Below are 6,275 nucleotides of genomic sequence, written 5' to 3' on the forward strand. Positions count from 1 at the left end.
CATGTTTGCTTTCTAGTGTTGTGATGGATATTCTAATTTGGACCCTTAGGCTTTAAACCCTTTAAGTTAGTGCTCTGCTTAGACTCGTTTGGTATTATGCACCTTGGTATGCTAATCTTAGAAAAAACTTGTTTCTCCTCTAACTCTTTCAATGTATTTTCTGCCAATATGTTACTTCTTGCTAAGTGTTGAACCTGTAATAGTAACCTGCCTCTAAGTCTTGTTGACCTTCTTAACTAGCATGTTCTGTGTTTTAGACAACTTTGCTATGTCTGCTTTTTAAATTACAAGTGTATCTCTAATCTCTTCAAAATTTGTCCCTTAACCATTGTTCTCTCACTCTCATTTGTTACCTACACTATTCTGAATCTATCACTCTTGGCCGGCTGAAAACCAAGGCCACCAATACTCCCACTATTGACCTCCCTAGTGTAAGCACTGCTCGGGGTCCATTTGAGACCCTTGTGAACTCTGACACACTAGGCTTTGGGGTTCTTTGGCCATTCTCTTTACTATTGAGACATGAGCTATCTCTGACACTCAATTCTTTCCTCATTCTATCTACTGAATCTACAAACTTGGTTGTTTAAGTGATTTCTGTGTAATTTAATGTTGGGTCATATGGTCAATCTGTGGCTGTTTGGTTTTGAGTTCCTCTATGGTTTCTGAGCTGTGCTGATAAATATAGGCCCCTGTTGGGATCTGGGTATGCTATTTATGAAGAAAGAGTTTGTTGAAGGCCCAAGCAATACTGGGTATCTCCTTTTGGGTTTACTGTAGGCCCATTGTTATCTTTCGTGTAATATTTGTACTTATATTTATCATCTGGTTTTTAATAATTTTGTAATAAACAATTAGGGTGTTAGTGAAATTGTGGAAATGGGCATACTGTAATATTTGCATAAATGGGTAGAAAACATGCCTATAGGGTTCATATGATCTACTCGTTATTTTATCCAACCTGCCATATATGCTATTTAATTTCCATGAACACTGGTAGAAATCATGCCATTAGGAGAATCACACACTCACACAACTTGTCTACTATCAGTGCATAAGTGCTTTATTTATTCGTATGACTACTGCTATGTGTTACTAGACAACATGTCTATAGGGAACAAATGTCAATAAACGTTCCTTCAATTTGTATAACTGCAGCATATTCGTTAGATACCATGTCTATAGGATTATACTAGCTTATGTTCTACTGATCTTCATCTAGAAATTATACCTATAGGACTTTAATTGGTTCATTTGCTATTGTTATCATACTGTTCACCTAGAAAACATGCCTATAGGGGCTAAGTATAAAAAATCAATTTCAATCGTCAATCGTTAGAAATCCTGCCTATTGGGTATTACCACTTGCTTTAAAGTGTTAATGTTGAACTTTCAAACACTGTTTCATTGCTTAGCCATTCCTCTATTAGAAAGCATTCCCGTAGGATCAAACACAAGTAATTCTGAGTATTTCTAATGGTTTTTCACTGCCCCTATTGCGTAAATCATTTAGAGAACATGTCTATAGGTTTAATAACCCGTAACCTATAATCTCATTAATCAGCATGCAATACCAAATACTCCTAAACTGTATAATTTTTAGGAAATCATATCTATAAGTTTAAAGTGGCGCCTTGCATCTGAAACTGCCTGCACGTTTGAATCCAAGGTCAAATAGAAATCATGTCTATAGGGCTTAATGGCTTTAATTTGCCTCAATTATGAAACTGTCTAACACCTAATGTGAGAATCTGTTCGCGTGCATTTGTTGTCCAAGTGTGGAGGCTAACTTGAGCCCTTAACTGCCCTTTACATGAAGTCCAACTTGTTTTGTATGTCGCCTAGTTTTACCATTCTGAGCAGCCTAAGTAAAGTCTAGAGCCACCCTGAATAGAGGTCCAATGCCTCCTGGACCATAGGCATGGGATGGGTAGTACACTCATAGGGTACGATTTAGAATTGAATTAGAGCACTTTTAGGTAAACAACTTTAACATAGTAATCGGGTAGCAGGAGATGATAGTCTGTGCCCGTTGAATAATGTGAGTAATCCCCTACTTTAAGGGAGTTGTGAAGTATTATTTATGTTGCACGGGGTGATCCTGTAGGCTAAAAAACTTAGGACCCCCCCTCTCTTTTTCTTTACACATTTAGTCATCTAATATAGACCGTTATAGTTATATCCTTGTAACCACTAAGATTTTTATCAATTCTCGTTGTCTTATAATAAAAACTCTTGGACCCTTTGTGTTTATCTTATCGTCTTGCCTAATTATAATCCACATAGTTTTAAGTTCGGCCGGGACCCACAGTTGTGGATCTCGAAGAGTGCCTAACACCTTCTCTTTGAGGTAATTTGAGCCCTTACCCGATCTTTGGTGGCATTGACTAGTCAAACAGAGTTATCTGCATAATAGATGCCCTAACGCACCTCAAAAACCATTAGGTGGCGACTCTTCTTCTTTTAGCACTCTATATCCCATCCAAAAGAGTTGTCGTAATGTTGAAATCCGCTTTGTGCATGAAAAAAGGGCGTGATAGCATGGTGACTCTGCTGGGGATTGTGATGACCCTAAAGGTCATCTCTTGTTTTAGAAGTTGAAACTGCGTTCCGAGGCCTTGAAAACTCTTTTTGTCTCACCTCGTATTACGTGCGCAGTCCGGGCACATTTCCGAAAAGCTTTTATGTGAAATCTAAGTAAAATAATGAAATTGGCCTTTAAAATTGATTAAAGTCGACTATGGTCAACATTCTCGATAAACGGACCCGGATCCATGATCCGACGGTCCCGTAGGGTTCGTAGTAAAATATGGGACTTGGGCGTATGCCCGGAATCGAATTCCGAGGTCCCAAGCCCGAGAAAAGAATTTTTAAAGAAAATTATTTGCTGGAAAATATAAAGGCTTTTTGAAATGAAATGATGCATTTTCTTGATGGTATCGGGCCCGTATCTTGGTTCCGGAGCCCGGTACAAGTTTAAAATAATAAATAAGTTGAATATGTGAAATTTGGTAAGAACCGAAATTGGTTTGGTATAAATCAGACCTATAATTGGGAAAATGGAAATTTCAATGTTCTTGAAGAATTTCATGAATTTGAGGTTGAATTCGTATTTATTGATGTTATTTTGATGATTTGATCGCACGAGAAAGTCCGTATGATATTTTTAGACTTGCGTGCATGTTTTTTTTGGAGCCCCGAGGGCTTGGGTGAGTTTTGGATAGGCCACGGAGTGAATTTAGACTTAGAAAAATAGCTGTTGCAGGTTCAGTGAAGTTGCAGGTCTCTGAACTGGGGTCCGCGGTGACTTTTCGCGACCGCGCTGGGGTCTCCGCTGCCGCGGTGGGATTTTTGTGGTCAGCAGTGGGCAAGGCCAAACTTCCGCGGCCGCGCTCGATATTTCGTGGTCCGCGGTGGAGCTCCGTGGCCGCGGTCCTTTTTTCGCGGTCAGCGGTGAGGATTTGAGAGGGATATATATAAACGAGACTTTTCAGCCATTTTTCATTTTTCAAAACCCTAAAACATAAGAGGCAATTTTTCGAACACTCTTTCTTCCCCAAAACTCAAGTAAGTGATTTTAAACTCATTTCTTTCACTCATTAACTTCTTTTTACAAGATTTCATCCTAGAATCTAGGGTTTTCATGGTGGAATTGGGAATTTTGGGTAGAACTTAGGAAATATCAAAATTTGGGGATTTAGACCTCAAATTGAGGTCGGATTCCAAAACCAACTGTATATCCGGGCTCGGGGGTGAATGGGTAATCGGGTTTTGGTCCGAATTTCGGGTCTGGACCAAGCGGGCCCGATGTTGATTTTTGACTGTTTGGGGAAATCAATGGAAAATCTATTTTCATGAATTATAATTGGTTTATTTAGCATATATTAACGTTATTAAGTACATTGTGACTAGATACAGGCGAATTGAAAGTGGAACCGAGAGGTAAAACGGTAGTAGAGGCTTAATCTTGTTCGTGGAATCGAGGTAAGTGTTTGGCTTAACCTTAGCTTGAGGGAATAGGAGTTGTGGTCTATTTGCTATGTGTTTGTATCGAGTACGGCGTATAGGTGTGGTGACGAGTATCTATGCGTTGGTGTCAAGCATGCCCGTGAGTCTTGTACTATGATTGTTGTGACTCTATGATGTATCGATCATGCTCAAATTGATGATTATTAAAGTTGAATAAAGCTCATGAAAGTTTCTTGGTTATTGCCTATTGTTGAGTATTGACTCAAATTGAAGTTTCATTTTGTAAAGAGATTGTTGAAACGAGATTGGTTATAGCTGAATCCCTTGCCAGGACGTTTGTTGATATTGTCGATTCCCTTGCCGGGATATTATTGTTGATATTGTTGATTCCCTTGCCGGGATATTATTATTGATATTGTTGATTCCCTTGCCGGGACATATTGTTTTCTGTTGTTTGGGTGAGGAAGAGTGTAAAGCACGAAGGGTGATGCCGTGCATGATATTGTGAGAGAGTGTAAAGCACGAAGGGTGATGTCGTGCATGTTATTGTGAGAGAGTGTAAAGCACGAAGGGTGATACCGTGCCGATATTATGAGTTTTGATGCACGAAGGGTGATGCCGTGCCATGATTTGAGAGTTAATGCACGAAGGGTGATGCCGTGCCTATATTGTGAGGAATAATGCACAAAGGGTGATGCCGTGCCATGATTATGTGAGGTAATGCACGAAGGATGATGCCGTGCCGATTTTGTTGATTCATATGGTGAGGACGGGTGTAAAAGCACGAAGGGTGATGCCGTGCACGTGTTACCGTTCCATTATTCTTGTTGATTTATATATGATGCTCATTGTGCTTCCTTAATGATGCTTCCGTATTGATTTACTGTTAAAATCTAATATCTCCCCGCAACATGTCCCCCTTCCCACTTTATTCTGTTGATTTCTGTTATTATATTTCTGCTTGTATACGATTTATCTGCATAGGTACATATGATTGTCGTGTCCTAGCCTCGTCACTACTTCGCCGAGGTTAGGCTCGACACTTACTCAGTACATGGGGTCGGTTATACTAATACTACACTCTGCACTCTTTTGTGCAGATTTCGGTACCGGACCCAGTGTGTAGCTGAGGTAGCTGCTTTCAGTCCAGGGAGACTCAGGTAGATCTGCTGGTGTCCGTAGAGCCTAACGTCCCCCTTCTCTGTTTATCTTTTCTGCTGTCTCTTCTCATTCCGAGAACAATTGTACTTTTCTTTCCAGACTTGTATTTGTAGTAAAAATCTTAGTTGTTTGTCAATTTCTGACACCAGATTCGTGGGTAGACATGTATTGGAGCATTTGGATTTAATTTAACTCTTCCACATTTATCATCTGTTTTACTTTACTTTATGTTTATAATTGTTTGGGTTGATTGTTATTGTGTAGAACCATAATAGTTGGCTTGCCTAGCTTTCACGAGTAGGCGCCATCATGACTCCCGAGGGTGGGAAATCAGGGTCGTGACAAGAATATACTTAGGCTTACCATAATGAACTTGGCTTATGTGGATTATTTTCTTTGTTATAAAATGCACATCCTTTCCTTTCTCCACCTTTATTTGTTTAAATTTGTTATAACATGCACATCCCTTCCCTGTTCACCATTATTTGCTATGACCGCTCTTTATTTTGTTTAAAGACTGCTATATCATGCCTCTCCCATACCTACTCCCTTACTTGCTTTATTACATTATCGCATATATTTCACAAACTAACTTCTTTCTTTGTCTTTCTTTTTTATGTTTTCATGTTTTACCTTAATACTGTATTTACTGCTTTTACATATTTATCATGCAAATACTTGGCAATTTATTATCTCTGCATAAAGCATGCTCCACATCATACTCCACTCATGCCAATTATCAACATAGCGACGCTTGATGAGTGCCCGCGCTCTTCCTAAATTACCCTTTTTTAAATTGGAAAGACTTATTTGCGGTAGACTAGTCGATCAGTGGTGCAGTCGACAGTCTCGTGCCTTTCCCTCTCAAGTTGTCCGCTTGAGAGTACCAGTCTTGACCATTCTAGAAACCTTACTCCAACATCAAATGTACATGCATCATGTTAAACCTAGTACAAGTTATGACGTTGTTAACGTAATAGCCTGCTAAGATAAGCCTTGTCCAAAGTCCAACGGTATTTCCACAATCCCAGTGGACACTACCATGTTATGTGCATTACTTGGAGAAAATATGCCAATATGTTGATCATTATTGTGTAAATGGTTGAATCTGGAGGGGTAAAGGGCTAACTTTATTTGCTTGCGGA

This window comes from Nicotiana attenuata, unplaced genomic scaffold, assembly GCF_001879085.1.
Source record: "Nicotiana attenuata strain UT unplaced genomic scaffold, NIATTr2, whole genome shotgun sequence".
Taxonomy (NCBI): domain Eukaryota; kingdom Viridiplantae; phylum Streptophyta; class Magnoliopsida; order Solanales; family Solanaceae; genus Nicotiana; species Nicotiana attenuata.